Source organism: Anastrepha ludens, chromosome 4, assembly GCF_028408465.1.
Source record: "Anastrepha ludens isolate Willacy chromosome 4, idAnaLude1.1, whole genome shotgun sequence".
In the NCBI taxonomy this organism is placed as follows: Eukaryota; Metazoa; Arthropoda; class Insecta; order Diptera; family Tephritidae; genus Anastrepha; species Anastrepha ludens.
In genome coordinates, this window is record NC_071500.1 from 92936556 (window position 1) to 92952609 (window position 16054).

At 38.3% G+C, this 16054-nt stretch overlaps 1 protein-coding gene across 13 annotated transcripts in view; it reads right to left on the bottom strand.

Moving 5' to 3' along the window:
* LOC128860184 (uncharacterized) overlaps nt 1-16054 on the bottom strand; it is a 182554-nt gene that overhangs the window by 122149 nt on the left and 44351 nt on the right. The window lies entirely within an intron of this gene.

The window sequence follows — 16054 nt, forward strand, 5'->3', positions numbered from 1 at the left end:
CGTAAAAACGCCAAATCAATAAACAGCAAACAAGGTGACAGAATGTATAGAGAAAATCAGTGTTGAATATTAAAAGAATAAAATAAAAATGATTGCCAAGAATGCATGAAAAAGGTTCATATAAAGGGTAGGCTATCGACTGGCTTCTTAAAAAATTTTTACAAAAGCTCAATATTTTCCAACGCTTTTTATTTATTAACGATTATTTGTGTTATGCAAGGTGGCGCAAAATTAATCACATGCAAAAGTTCGCATAAAGGTTGGGCTATACACAGGTTCTCTTTTACAAATTTTGCAAAAACTCAATAATTTTCAACGATTTCTATTTATTAACGATTATTTGTATTATACAAGGTGGCGCAAAATTAATCACATAGACAAGTTCGCATAAAGATTGGGCTATCGACTGGTTTTCTATTAAAAATTTTACAAAAACTCAATAATTTCCAATGATTTCTATTTATTAACGATTATTTGTGTTATACAAGGTGGCGCAAAATTAATCACATAAAAAAGTTCGCACAAAAGTTGGGCTATCGACTGGTTTTCTCTTAAAAATTTTACAAAAACCCAATAATTTCCAATGATTTCTATTTATTAACGATTATTTGTGTTATGCAAGGTGGCGCAAAATTAATCACATAAAAAAGTGTTTATAGAGGGTAGGCTATAGGCTGGCTTTCTTTTATAAATTTTTCAAAAACTCAATAATTTCCAAGGATTTCTATTTATTAACGATTATTTGTGTTATACAAGGTGGCGCAAAATTATACAAAAGTTCGTATAACGGCTGGGCTATCGACTGGTTTTCTCTCAAAAATTCTTCAAAAACACAGTACAATTTTGTTCAATGATTTTAATTGCTTAGTTGCGTTCGATAACACAAAAATGTGTAATAGTTATAAGGGGTTAGGGGTAGTAAGAAGTTTCAAATAATTATATGTTTTTTGATTTGCATTTTCTTATAGTATAATATCTTAAAAGTATTTTGTGAAAATTTGAAGTGAATCTTACAAATACTTTTCGAGTTATTCTACAATTAACAAAGGGCGCTCGGGCGCTCCGGAGCAGATAGCAAAACTGTAAATGCGTTTTTAACAAAACTACAGAGTGCACCATCTTTTTTGTCGGTATGAAAGCATTGAATAAATTTGAAAAAAAAAAAAACTGATTTGTATAAGTGAGGTATTTTTATTTGGTTTGGTTATTAACAATTTATTAAAACTATATTTTTAATACAATATCAATCAAGTGGTCACCTTTATTAGCAATCACAAACTGCGATCTTTTTTCTGCGTTTATCATCACCAAGCATTTCGGGTTCTATAGCGTCGATTTCGGCACAAATGTTTGCCTCAAGCTGGTCAATAGTCTGCGGCTTGTTGGCGTAAATCTTACTTTTCAGATAATCCCACAGAAAGAATTTCGGGGGGGTTAAGTCATGTGATCTGGGCGGGCCAGTCGATGTTGCCTCTTTTTGACACTAGACGTACCGGATATTTTCGTTGCAGAAATTCAATCGTTGCATTCGCTGTGTGGCATGGCGCCTGTCTTGTTGAAACCAGTAACCGTCCGTCTAAGCCTTTCTCACGCATTTGCCGGCAGACATAATGAGCCAACATCCATCGATATCGGTTTCCATCAACCGTTTCGTTTTCTCACTAAAAATATAGCCCAATGATGGTTTTGGCACAAATGTCGGCCCAAACAGTTACTTTCCGGTCTTGCAATGGCGTTTCATGGATCTCGTGTGGATTCTCAGTTCCCCAAATGCGGCAATTTTGTTTATTCACGCTGCCAGAGAGGTTAAAATGCGCCTTGTCAGTCATTAAAATTTGCTTCCAAAAATTGGGTTCAGTGTCAACCATTCGAGCGACTGTTTGGCCGTATTCCAAGCGAAGTGAATGGTCTGCCGGCAATATTCTTTGTGTCAATTGCACTTTATATGGAAACAAATTTAAATCACCCTTTAAAATGCGCCGCACTATGGTTTCACTGACACCAAAATGCTGAGTGCGACGACGATACGACACTGTTGGCTCCTGGGCAACGCTCTCCGTAACTGTTTCGATCTGTTGGTAAATGGCAAAGTTTTCGGCGTTTATATACCGACCTGTATGTTTTTTGAACTAGTGATCACTGTAACTTTAAAACCCCTTGGTAGATTTCAATCAAATGTATACTGCTTTTGAAAAACATAAAAAAATCATGCCTGATCGAACTTTTCTTTTTTTTCGATTTTTTTTTTTAATAATTATTTGTCGGTTTTTTTCTCGAAAATCTGAAAAATATTACCCAAGGCCGCCATATTGTTAATTTTGAAAAAACAGCTTCGATCAGGCACAAGATTATCTATTAATAAAACTTTTTTCTCTTGATTTTAGATTATGATTGATTCTGGTTGAATCTCCAAGGATTTGTGATGATCACCGCAAGGGGAAACGGGGCCCACACAAACAGCGATAACTTTTACAATTATTAATTTTTTTGTTTTTTGAAATTTTGCTAAAGTCAAGTCGAAACATGATATATTAATCCTATATTTTTGTTTTTGTAAAATAAAGCAATTGACTAGCAACAAAAAATATTGAAAATCATCAATCTGACTACCCCTAAGCCTTTAACAAATCAGTAGGGTACAACGGCTTCCTTGCAAAGCTTTTTCTATGCTGACCGACCAACTCTAATGTAAATGCAACTCCGTTTATCAACAACCTAACCTAACTTTACTTTTTCAGTGCATAAACACAGCAAGCCGAATAATGTCAAGGCGCACATTGAGTGTCCAAAAATGCCAAACAAAAATTAAAGAAAAACTATCACAAAAAAGTTAAGTACACAGTAACTGCAATGTAAACTTAATGCATGTACAACTTGATAAATACATATGTATGTATCTATGGCAATATCTAAATAGATTAGTAAGCATACATACATATGTATTACATACATTCATACACACATGCATTCATACATACATACGTATGCCCCATATGTGCAGCGACATTAAGTTGACCTAAATGATTTCGAATTGGAGTGGCTACTGTCACAAGAATACCGCCTACATACATATTTACAAAACGAAATGTGGAACTGGATCACTTGATTGCAGTCGTCTAGGCCGATCAAATGTTTAAGCCTACATATATGGGGGCACAATGTGTGCTTTACAAAGCTACCAAGCTACAAAAAGACATGCATGGATATGTTAATCTATGAGCATACATTTGTATGTGTGTATGTATGTATGTATTCGCATGTGGAGCGTCACGTTTCGTATGTGCGTTGTGTTCTCTTGATAGAAGAAAAAAGTAATTTGTCACGTGTGGATTTTCTAGTGCTCTAGTGATATGCACAGTAGTGCAGAAAAATATTCGTACGGTTGAAACAAGTTTATTTGTAGCATTGAATACACAATTTACATATTTTTTCTGCCCATTTAGTGAAAGAGTGTTTTGAGTGTTTATCAAATTGATTTATTAATGGCTCCTTCAAGACTTTGCACAGCATTTATAGGTTTAAGGTACGAGTTAGAACTTAAAACTCGTACAGTTAGAACTTTTAAAAAATCGATTTTTTTTTTTTTTTTTTTTTTTTGTTTTTCTGAATGTACATATATTTAAGTATACACACAGAAAATTTAATATCGTTCCGGTGAATATTTTCGAAGGTACACGCAAATTTGAAACGGCGTTTCATGTGAATGGGTTTTCCAATAACTGGTGTTATTTTGAATAGCCCGCTATTTCGGTAGATGTAACTTCCGAAGCTGTCATTTTTTGATATCTGACAAGTAGAAACTACGCCATTAAAAAAAATGGAACGATACACGCTTAAAAAACGCACTGAAATTATTAAAATTCACTATAAAAATGGTGAAAATTTGGCAGAGACGGTTCGTAATATTCGAACCTTTTTTGGGTCATCGTGAAGCACCTGGTCGGACCGCAATACAGAAATTAGTAAAAAAAAATCGAGCTGTTGGGACAAGTTAGTGATGTGAAGAATAAAACCCGTGAGCTTCGCTCACAAACAGCCGAAAATATTGCTGTTGTTGGCGAAATTGTTGAAGAAAACTCAGGTTTGTTCATTCCTTGACGTTCTTTGGAATTAGGCATACCACAAACCTCATTACACCGTATTTTGTATAAAGAGTTGGGTCTTAAGGCTTATAAAGTCCAGTTAACACAAGAACTCAAGCTGGCCGATCATCAACAAAGTCGTGTCTTTGCTGATCGAGTCGTTGAAATGCATGAAAATGATCCGGAACGCCATCGAAAAATCATATTGAGTGATGAGGCCCATTTCCACCTCGGGACATTGTCAACAAGCAAAATTGTCGGAGCCCCAGAAAATCCAAGAATTATGTATTTTTGAAAAGCCTCTTTATCCTCAACGTGTGACTGTTTGGTGCGGTTTATTGTCCGGCGGAGTCTTTGGACCTTACTTTTTCGAAAATGAAGCTGGAGCAACAGTTACGGTGAATGGATCGCGAGAGATGATTAATGATTTTTTATGGCCGGAATTGGATGGTATTGATCTGAAGAACGTTTATTTTCAACAAGACGGCGCTACCTGCCACACAAGCAACGAAACCATTGATCTTTTATCAAAATAACACCTCTTATTGGGAAACCCTTTAGATAGGGAAATCATCAACAAGGTAAATACTAGTTGGCAAAACCTCACAACATGCGAACTAAGCAGACAAATATGGCCGAAATGGAACAGCGGTCGATCAAAAAGCTTGTTAAGATTTAACAGAGATGCTGTAAGAAAAATGATAGGGTATTAACTGGTCATTATTTCATAAGCAGATACGCTAGAAGTTTAGCACTCCCGTGCATCGATTTCTGTAGAAGCTGTCTTAATACAGATGAAGAGGAAACAGTCAGACACCTTTTATGTGAGTGTGCAAGCTTAGCTACAAGGAGGCTCCGTACTCTTGATACGGCATTTTGAACTGATGTAGCGGACATAGTGAACTAAAACTAACGACGTTCTGCTCGTTTATTACAGCTACCGGATGGTTTGAAATGGAACCCATACGCTAGAGATAAGTTCGAGTGGTATCACAATGGATCTACGAAAGGTCTAAGTGTGTCGTTGCGACAGCCACCCCACCCACCTCCCGATCTATAAGCAATTCCTGCTCTTCCTAGCAAGTCTTCCAGAGCACCTTCCGGGACATTAAGCAGTAGAGTAGTAACAGTAGAACGACTGATTGAACCATTTCACTTACAACTTATTTTAATTACAAACAGACTTTATTTTCAGTGGGACCAGAAACTTGCGATGGAATTATAATTTCATCAGTTTTTTTTTTTCAAATTTAAAAAAAGTAAAAATTATGGTATATTACCAACTCATTTTTAATGAAGCATGCAAAAATTTGATAAAAGTTAATCCACGTTCTACGTCTCAAGAAATATAATAAATTATAGAATAGCCCAGAAGAAATTATGCTGAAAACAAATTTCGATTATTCTCTAGTGAAATGTTGCCCTAACCTTTTAGCGCTTTATAAGATTTATAAACTTTAGCAGTATTGCTTTTCATACTCTTTCGAAGAAATTATCATATAAAACCGACATGACACTGCAGTAAAAATTAACATTTTTGGGATATCCGATTTTTTGTGTTCACCACTGTACATCTCGGCAACTTAAGTATAATTTGGTGTGAGATGGCTCGTACAATTGTACACTCGTAAGCACACATACATATATACTGTTTCGTTTTTCCATTGTAAGCACATCAATGTGCAATTTCCGATTGGTTCGAATTTTTGAAAGTCCAAGAAGTGGGAAAGGTGTGGGAATGGAAAAAAAGAACAAAAATGCCCGTAATTGGCATCATACCGTTTTTATTCCATTCTTTTTTTTTTGTGAGTAAGAAAAGGGCAAATCGAAGTTTAATCGTTCTGTTCCAATTTCAGTTTAATTGCCATTGGTTTTTGTTTACGTCTCTTCAATCTAAAATTAGTGGCGACATGAAGTTGTTAAGTAAACTTTGAAAGTATTTTTAATTTTCTAATTTTTTTTTTAATAACCGTGAGGTAAAAGAGTGTAAGAAAGTTGAAGAAAAAACAAAATGGACTAATTTTTAAAGAAGATTAAATGCCTAGAATTAATTTAAAAGCCTTAGGGCATTTAAAGTTCGGCTGGAAAAGGGGTTAACTAACTAAAAAATCTTTGAAAGTCCAGTGAACTACGAGCAGTATGAGTTTATTAAAAAAATTGCCGTTTACCGTTTAAAGATATTTGGGTTAAAAAACTCAAGCTTTCACTACTTCTTTATTCAAATGAGGATCTCGGATGCAGTTAATTTGTAATCATTTGGAGTTATTGCACATAATTGCCGGATATAAATCTCAGCCGTTCCTGTACCAGCAACAGTGAGATGCGCATAATCTTCCAAAGTGGGGACTAGAGCACCAGTGCTGATCATAATTATCAAAAATACTGCTCGAACTACTCGAAAAGCTCCCTATACTCGTGCTCAAGCTCGAAAATTTTCAAGTAATTATCATCGAACAGGGGTACAATTACTCGTTACTCATTTGTCCGGTCTGTTTGGACCTCTAGTAGGGACCGATACCCATTAAAAGCTGTTTACGATAAAAAGGTTGAGATAAATGTCTTTAAGATCTCCTCTAAACAGAGTTTTCCAATAGATCTTTGCAGCTACTTTTATCACTTCGGTCAGGTTAGGTTAGGATGACGGCAAAAAGGCTCAACGACCAAATAGCAATTTAGTGCCATTTTGATGGCAAAGGCCTTGATTGAATCACTTGTTAAAACCAACCAATGATAAGTTGTCGTTTCCACGACAGTCGGTTCTACGTAACCGGAACGTCCCGGATATATATATGAAGAACTCAGAAAGTCCTTTGGACTCCTCGCCATTCAATTTCCAAGCTCGTAGCTGTGTTTACCGCTCACTGGACGATCGGCAAACATGCGGAAAAACTAGGGTTACCATTTAACCGCCATTGCAGAAGCTGTGGGGTCCTTTCAGAGAAGGAAACTGTAAAGCACTTTCTCTGTAAATGTCCGGGTTTGGCAGCTGGACGACTAAGGTCACTGGGCGCTCCTTTCTCCGCCAGCCTGGGGCAGTGCGCCAAACTAAATCCAATCAATCTCCTCCATTATAACAACAGCACTGGCTGGCTGTAGATATCTGCCTACTAGAGGTCTCATAATGGTATCAAAACGGTGCTTTAGTGCTACTTGAGGAGTGTCAGACTGGCACCTCAACCATTTCACCTACCCACCTAGAGATTGTAGTTGCAAAAATTCTGCAAAGAATTTTCTCCAAGTGCAGCCGAGTGGCTCTCCATTTTGTCAATAAAACTAAACAAATGTATAGTAGTTGCTCGACTGTATCCTGTTAATTTTCATCACTACAAATTTTGCAAGGTATTTCTAGTCTTCTGACATTGGGCCAAGAGAATGGTGACGAGCCTTGTAGTATTTCTGCATTTTCTTCAAAGAGCGATTGTTTACTAAAAGTTATATTTAGGGCCAATGGGTTTAGAATTTCACCAGCCGGATGCCTTACGTATATAACCTGTAAATAGTGGAGTTAGATGCTACTTTTTATCAATTCTATTGGGCGCTGGGGTAGAAACCTCGTTTAGCGGCGGCCTGATTTCCGCAGGTGCTTCGATGACTAAAAACTTCAATAAAGTCTACCGTCTAAAGTTTTCCCTTGTATCACCACCTTGAATGTTGTTGCTGCCTGGGTCATTCCATAGTAATTCTATTGTATAATAAGCTGATTAGGCAAGAATCTATCACCTTTAAAGAGGTAAAAAAATTGACTGTCATGGCTATGTATTTCTATCCATTCCCTAAAAATAACCCAAGCACGAAATCAGCAAACTTTCATAACAGCAACAAATAATTGTAAATGGTGGTTTGATTGGAAATCTGTGCATTTTCCCAAAACTTTTCTTTACTCTTTCGGCACAATGGGAAAATCAATAACAATTAACAGACATACGCGCACCAGCTGATACAAGAATATGTGTATGTATATATGTAAGTATGTATGTATGTATGTATGTACATACTTACATACATCCCAATGATGACTTACTACTTTCAGTTTACCAGTGAAAGTGCCTACTAACTCTTGCACCTGAAATAGCTTAACTATAACAATTTATTTTCGGTGACTTTTCACCATTTCTTTTACTTCACTGTCACAAAATGTGCTCAACTGGAAAATGTATGTCGCAGGTGCCCTGTAACAACGTGCAGATGTATGTAGTAAAACAGTGGCTGGGAGGAAAAGCGAGTTTTTCTTTTAATATTTTTTTTGTTGTTTTTTTATATTTTTTTGTATGCTTTCCACTAAAGCCAAAAAATGCATGACAATGTTGGAAAACTTGGTACCTTGCACCTTTGGTTAACAATAGAAATAGATGAGTCAGAAGATTCTTTGAAATCATTACTCGCAGACCGACCCTACACTGCAGGCCGACCTTTCCGCAGTCAGTGGATTGCATTGCCTCCTCTAGAGGGGGCATGTAGGTTAGGTTAGGTCAGTCTGGTTGGTATTAAGCCACGCATAGACCTTTTGGTGCCTAGCGATACCAGATGGAGACCGACCTCTATGAATACTGAAAGTAGTAGGATGTCAACGCTTTTGGCGAATCTAAGCAGAGCTAGGAGAATCGCTTTTGAGACGTCCTCCAGACCCTCTAACAATGAGGTTCCTAGGCATTTTAAACGCGTTTTTTATAATGCCGGACAAACGCATAGAAGGTGTTCTAAAGTTTCCTCAACTTCCTCTCTGCATTTCCTGCATTTGTCCGTATCAGCAATCCCTATCTTGTACGCATAATACGTTTCCCATAATGCCTTTGTGACCGGGTACCTAATAGATATGCAGCCTGCTGTTTACGGCTAGCCTTTCTATGGCCTTCCTGCTCCGTTTAATATTTTGGGACTTAATACAATATGAGCTTATTGCTACTTGACATAAATCTTAATTATTGAGTTCTTTCTTGTTCTTGTGTAGGCTACCTCCGCGGCTTTCTCTACAGCAAAAACTTCCGCTTGGAAAATACTGTTCTGATCTGGCAGCTTGATAGGCTGCCTAACCCCTAGTTTTGAGCAGGAAATGCCCGCTCCCACTCCGTTTAAAGTTTTAGAGCCGTCTGTGTAGATGTGAAAAGTCCTATGACCAGGCTTCATGCCTTTGTGACATCCCTCCTCTTCAATTGTAGTACGAAACCTTCTCGCCCAATTAAAGTACGGAGTCATGTAGTCTGTGCAACCTGAACTCCTCTTTCCTATTGAGCTATGTCCGAATGCTCTACAAGTTAATACTCCTGCAGCCACTAACCTCCCCTCGGATTTCGCTGCGAGGTTTTCCGCCATAAGGTCAATAGGTGGAATGCTGAGTATCATTTCCAGCGACGCCGTTGGAGTGGTTTTCATCGCTCCTGTTATGCACAGAGCAGCGAGTCGCTTAATCTTTTCCAGTGGCTTAAGTATGCCAATTTTCTTGTCGCAGTCCACCATACTAAGGTCCCATACAGCAATATCGGTCTAACTACTGCCGTGTAGCACCAATGCATCAGTGAGGACCATAGACCCCAAGTACGGGCTTTTTTCATCCTTTCCGCAACTTTGTGCTTCCACATCAATTTACTGTCCAGTAGTACTCCGAGGGGTACTTCGCATGATCTTTGAGAAGTAGTTCGTTGTTGCCTAGCTTCGGCAGGTTCCACGCCGGGACCTTACACTTCCTGGTAAGAAGTATCATGTCCGTTTTTTCCGCGTTTATCCCTAGCCCTGCGCGAGATGTCCATTGGTGTACGGTTTTAAGTGTGTTGTTCATCACATTACTACTGGTATCCAGGAACTTTTCCGCAACTACTATAGCTAAGTCATCTTGTTTTGGTGCCCCTCCGACAAATTTCTTGAGCAGTTCATTTGCTACAAGTAGCCATAATAGCGGCGATAGTACCCCACTTTGCCTCTGCTCGCATATTTGGTAACGCTCGTATCTTTCGTAATACGCGACGGAAGTAGATCTTGTATCGCAACGTTCGTTTTTCATGGAATAGCGACGCTTTTGAACTCTACTCTTTCGAATATGAATCGAACTAAACTTGAGAAATCAATTCCATGTGCGGATGCCTTCAAGCATATCTCTGTTAATTTCATTATGATTTTCTTTTTCTTTCTCAACTTTGCGATTGAACTTAAAAGCTAAGCTACACTGACCGTCAAATAATTAAAAACGAACTGTAGGCGAAATCGAATAAGCAGACATTCTTTATGCACTCACAAGTGAATGTTTGCATTGTATGTATGTGTATATGTGTGTGCAAATATGTGGTGCACATCTTAATCTGTCAGTTTCTATGGCATAAATCTTTTCTAATGCAATCTGAAGTGGTGAGCCACACAGCCGCCAGCTTTGCGATTGCGGTCGCTCGTTGAAGGCAATTAGTGGGACCGTTTGAAATTTGCGCATAATAAAAAGCGCAGTTAGGCAAAAATATTATAACTTAACAGCTGTAAAGAAAAAAGGATAAAAACAAAAATACGATCGCGATAATGGCGAAACGTGTGCAACAAATGCAATTATTGTAATTATGAGAAAATGCCAGCCACAGAGGCAGCGTAGTAGTGCAGCGAAAGAAGATTAGAGCAGAGTAGCGACAACAAAGCCAAATGCGGCAGAGTTATTGCAGATACAACGAAGCTTAACCAGCAAAGATGAGATGAGAGTGCGAGACAATATGAACCAAAATGAGGAAAATTTGATGCAAAGTGAAGACATGCTAATGCAAAAAAGCAATAAGAAGAAAAAGAAACGCTAAAATATTACACAAATAAAAGAAGAAGAAACTAAAGTATCAACCAGATTAGATTAAAAAATAATCAGGTTTCTTACACGATAAGATCTTTTAGCAAAATCGAAGCGAATCGTAATGAAAAATGATTAACAGTGTATGGCTTCCAGTTTTGCCGCATCTGTGCGCTGTAGATACATGGAGTTGCATGTGACATGCAATTTGAGCGCTACGATTTGTAGATGAAGAAATAAATATGTCTGCAGATGAGAAGCAAAAATACAGCTGCAAGAAGTCGGAGCATCATTCGGTGCATATGCAATGACAAGCAATTTTTTTTTAAATGTGCATACATGCACTCATACACGTACATATACATACATGAGCAGATATGTGGGCCACATATCGTAAGAATATTTACCTATGCATATGTACCTGCTCATATTTCTCAAAGAAATTAAAAGAAAAAATGTATAAAAATACCTACGAATGCATTGGAGCTGTGAAAATTGACGACTTCATCGCAACACAGCTGCAACGATTGACCGAATGGGCTGGCAAGTGCACTTGTTTGTACTTTGTACGTACCCAGTAGAAACGATGTTTTATGGTACAGATGCTTGAGAGCAACAGACTTGCAAAATCTACACAACGGGACCTCTATGTAATCAGTTAAAGAGCACTGTGGTGCTACCTCCGGAATCTTCCCTGGACGCACTCGCTAAAGGCTGTGCCACCCCCCAAGCGAGTCAGCATGACTGCAACTACTGATTCGGACAGTATGCAGACAGACATATACCGACATTCATCGGCAGAACCTCACCACCTTCCTAAATTCCCGACCCTCGAGTGCCGTTATCAGAATCCAACTACCACGAATCACAGATGAAGACCTTCACCTGCCTCGTGAGACCCGCGTAACTTTCTTTCCCACCGCAGTCGGTTCTACGTTACTGGAACGACCCGGATATATATCCGGTCAAGGACTGTCACTCAAGCAGCATTCCGGTACATGTATGCTATTTCAGCAACAATAACCCACTCGTAACTTTGCTCCCTCAATTATTAGGTGCGCAACTAAGTTCTCGCTGTTTTTTTTTTTGATGAAAATACACCTTTATTCTGAAAAACTGGTTACAAGTGAATCATTGAAAGTATTGCCCGTCGCTGGCTACTACTTTTTCCCATCTTTCTGGTAGATCACGTATACCGTCGTGGTAAAACTGTTCATCTTTTGAGGTTATCCACGGATCAAGCCATTTTTTGATGTCTTCATATGAATGGAACTGCTGGTCAGCTAGACCATGTGCCATCGATCAGAACAGGTGATATCTGGAGAATATGGCGGGTGGGGTAGGATTTCACATTCCAGTGTTTAACGGGTTTGGCAACGTGAGACCGAGTGAATCGCTTTTTCATGCCTCTCCACGTATTGCGGCCGCTTTTTGCGCGCTGCTCGGCTCAATCGCATCAATTGAAGTCGATACCGATCCCAGTGATGGTTTCGCTTGGTTTTAACAGTTCATAATAAATAACACCAACTTGGTCCCACCAAATACAAATCATAACCTTCGCAGCGTGAATATTCGGCCGAGGCGACGTCGTAGAAGCATGACCGGGTAGTCCCCATGACTTTCTTTTCTTTGAATTGCTGTAATGAATCCATTTTTCATCACCCGTCACGATGCGATGAAAAACCCCCTTCCTTTTTTGCCGCTGGAGCAGTTGTTCACAGGCGAAAAAACGAAGTTTTAACTCATAAGGAACCCAAGACTCCTGTCTCTGAATCATTCCCAAAGCATGCTATTGCTGGGAAATAGATTGGCGGGTAACTCCTAATACTGAAGCAAGCTCCTCTTACGTTTGACACGGATCCTCATTGAGCAATGCCTCCAATTCAGCATCTTCGAAGGTTTTTGACCTTCCTTCACGCGGACGGTCGTCAACATTAAAATCACCGTCTTTGAAGCGACGGAACCTATCTCGGCACGTTGTTTCACTTAAAGCAGCTTCTCCATAAACATTTTGTACCCCTGATGCGCTTCAGCTCCCGTTTTTTTTTTTTTGAAATAAAGAGGAAAATCAACTCGGCACAAAATCAGACATTTTCACAAAACCAAAAGTATATGATACCAAAACAAAATCACTAATGTGTCGAAGCAGTTTGTTTACTATATGTCTAAGCTTGGTTTATGATGTTTAGGTTATGTTAGAATTGACTAGCACACACTTCTGGCGGCATCTATTGACAAACAGCGGGAACTTAGTTGCGCACCAATACAAAACATTCTGGATATTGTGGCAGCTTAAACTCTTACCTATCCAGAATCTATCTGGACACACTCAATATATGTCCGGCATGTGAAGGTACCCCGCACGATACTAACTAGTTATTCACATGCCTTCTTAAACTCGCCCACCTAATACCCCTCTCTATCTGGACCTAACTCGTCATACACGTTTCCTGAGCCTAACATTAGATGAGAGAGACCATCACGCTCAGTGACCACATCGTATTGACAAGAATTGATGTAGCAATTTTTTCTGCCCCAAACGAAATTTCTTAAGCTTCGAGCTGTTTTCTGGCAATGAAGCATCACCAGCATAGCCTGCAGCAGCCTAAAACGCTCTGTACAGCAACGCCTTGTTATTTCCAGACTTCCCACAGCAAAGCACTCTGAAAGCTGGAAAATGAGTCCATTTAATTTGTAGGCTACTATGATTACATGAGAATCTTATAACGAGCCTTATTATGTTCAAGCAACCACTTTTTTCTTAGCAGACTTACATATGTTCACGCAGAGCACTTCCCAGAGATATCTCGTTAAGTCTCTATCGTGTTCTTAAGGCCCTCGCCTCATTTGAAATGGTGTTTCTTGGGTCTTTCTCTAAAAGCGCGTAAAACGGAAACGAAAAAAGATTTTTAATTTTTGTTGTATTTTGTTTTCTGATCTATTGTTAAAAAATAAAAAAAGAGTTTTATCCATACGAGGTTCAATCAAAAAGTTGCCAGCCTTCAAAAAATGGTCTTCACATGGACAATGGACACAGATATAGCCGGTTCTACTGAACCGATTTTGATGAAATAAAATTTAAATCACGTAGAATTGATGTCGTTGTCATGTGAAAAATGTGTTACCATGTAGCGATAACGTTCACCGTTTTTTGTTCTCCCTAGCAGCGCTACCGACATCATTTGCGAAGAAATACAAAACGAAGACTCCGCCTGTCCAAAAACCACACCAACAGTGGTTTGCTATGGGTGGATAGATAGTCTTGAATGGCATTGTATTTAAGGGGACCCGGTGGTCTAGAAATTTCAAAAAATCGATTTTTTTTTGTTGGTTTTCGATATTTCAAAAGTTACTATACTTTCATAGTATACTTCTTAAGAATATACTGTGAAATTTGTATACGGAAATTCCCAATATTATAGCTTCTACAGCCCATTAACTAGTTAGAGAGCGGTCCGCGCGCTCCTGTACCTCAAAATTTAGGTAAACTTATTTGTCTCGAAACAACTTGTTTCGGTCTGGTGTTGTCCAAAAAAAAAAATCTATTTAATATGTTGTTCGCAACATCAATGGCTATCGCCCGTACTAGAATCATAATATTATTTCAATTATTTTTTTGATTAAAAAACTGAAAACCCCCCGATTTTTATAGTGTCAAATTCAAAACCGTGCCATTTTGTCAAATTTTTTCATTTTTGTATGTAAAAGAAGTTAAATAAAAAGCCGTGAAAATTCAAATATCGTTTTTCACTTTTTTGTTGGTATTTTTCCAATTCCTGAAAATACCCCAAATTTTCGAGCTCTAGACCGCCGGGACCCCTTAACTTAAAGAAACAAAAATTATATTCAAAGTAACATAAAATCACAGAAAGATTACAAAAAGCGATTAATGACCAAATCTCTTTAGTGGAATTTGAGGCAAAGGAATGCCATTTAGAAGATTTCAGAAGCACCATAAAACTACGATAAACTATGCGCGCAGCATTCCAGCAACACTCGACGAATGGAGCTCAACAAGAACAAGAGCAAGTTTTTTTATTTAAATTTAAATATAAAAATTGCGTGAGTTAAAAAAAATCTTAATAAAAGTACGCCCCTTAAATCATTATTCATCCATTTTATTTCAACAACACCCACTAAATATACGGCTTATCAGCAACAACAACTGTGAGGCAATACATATGTAAATAAATCCCAACGCCATCCACCCACCTACGGTGCTGGCCAGCTGTTGCGCTGAATGCCAAGAGCATACATAGATTTGTTTACACATCAAAGAGTCAGCTCATAATCCTCTGGAGACCCATTCAATATATTACTCGTACATACATACATACATACATATGTACATACACATGTGCAGTATGCTTTAAGAGCTGCAACTGATCTTATAACTACGCCATGAAAAAGAATTCCACATTTTTTCTAGTAGGCCGATGGCAGCATAGGCAACTATGCAAGTTCAAATGGTACAACAACTACGTGCGCAACAACAGCAAGTGATATGCCGTTAATGCAATTCGGCATTTAAGATCTATGTGGAGAACTAAATTTCTAGATCAAGAGATCCATATGAGCAGATGCTGTGATGGACAGCGCGCATAGCGTGCGGCAATGAGGGCGCACAAGTTCAAGTTTGCGATCGTTCTTGTGCCGACGAATGCCTCTCTGCTCAATATGCGCAGTCAAGTCATCAATTTTTCGGGTACATAAATCTATAGCAAATCGTATTGAAATTGTTTAGAATTAAAGGCTGATCTTTTTACGAGTTGCTGACTCAGTTAATAATGAGCCATAAATGTTTGTTTGTGGCATTATGTTGCGTTTATGTGTTGTTGTTGTTGCTGATGCTCCTTTCTTTTTTGTGCCAACTGTTGCACTTTGCTTTTGTGTTGCAGCTGCCACTAAGCAATTTGTAATTTTTCGACCATTAAATCGTCTTTCAATCTTTCTATTCATTTTGTGTGTGTTGGGTTTTTTGTTAGGAGTGAAAGGAAAAGCATTTTGATTGTAATGAAAACCGCACAGCCGGTTGTGGCATGCAACCACAAAATAGAAACTGAATCACTATGAAAGTTTTAGCACCAAATAAACTGCTCGGTGGTAAATATTTTTTTTATTAAATGCAAGAAACTGCAGACAAAAAAGCTAAAGTATTTACTTCGTTGAAGGCGAGAATGCGTGAATTTTCGAATTATATTAATTAAAAAATAAATATTTT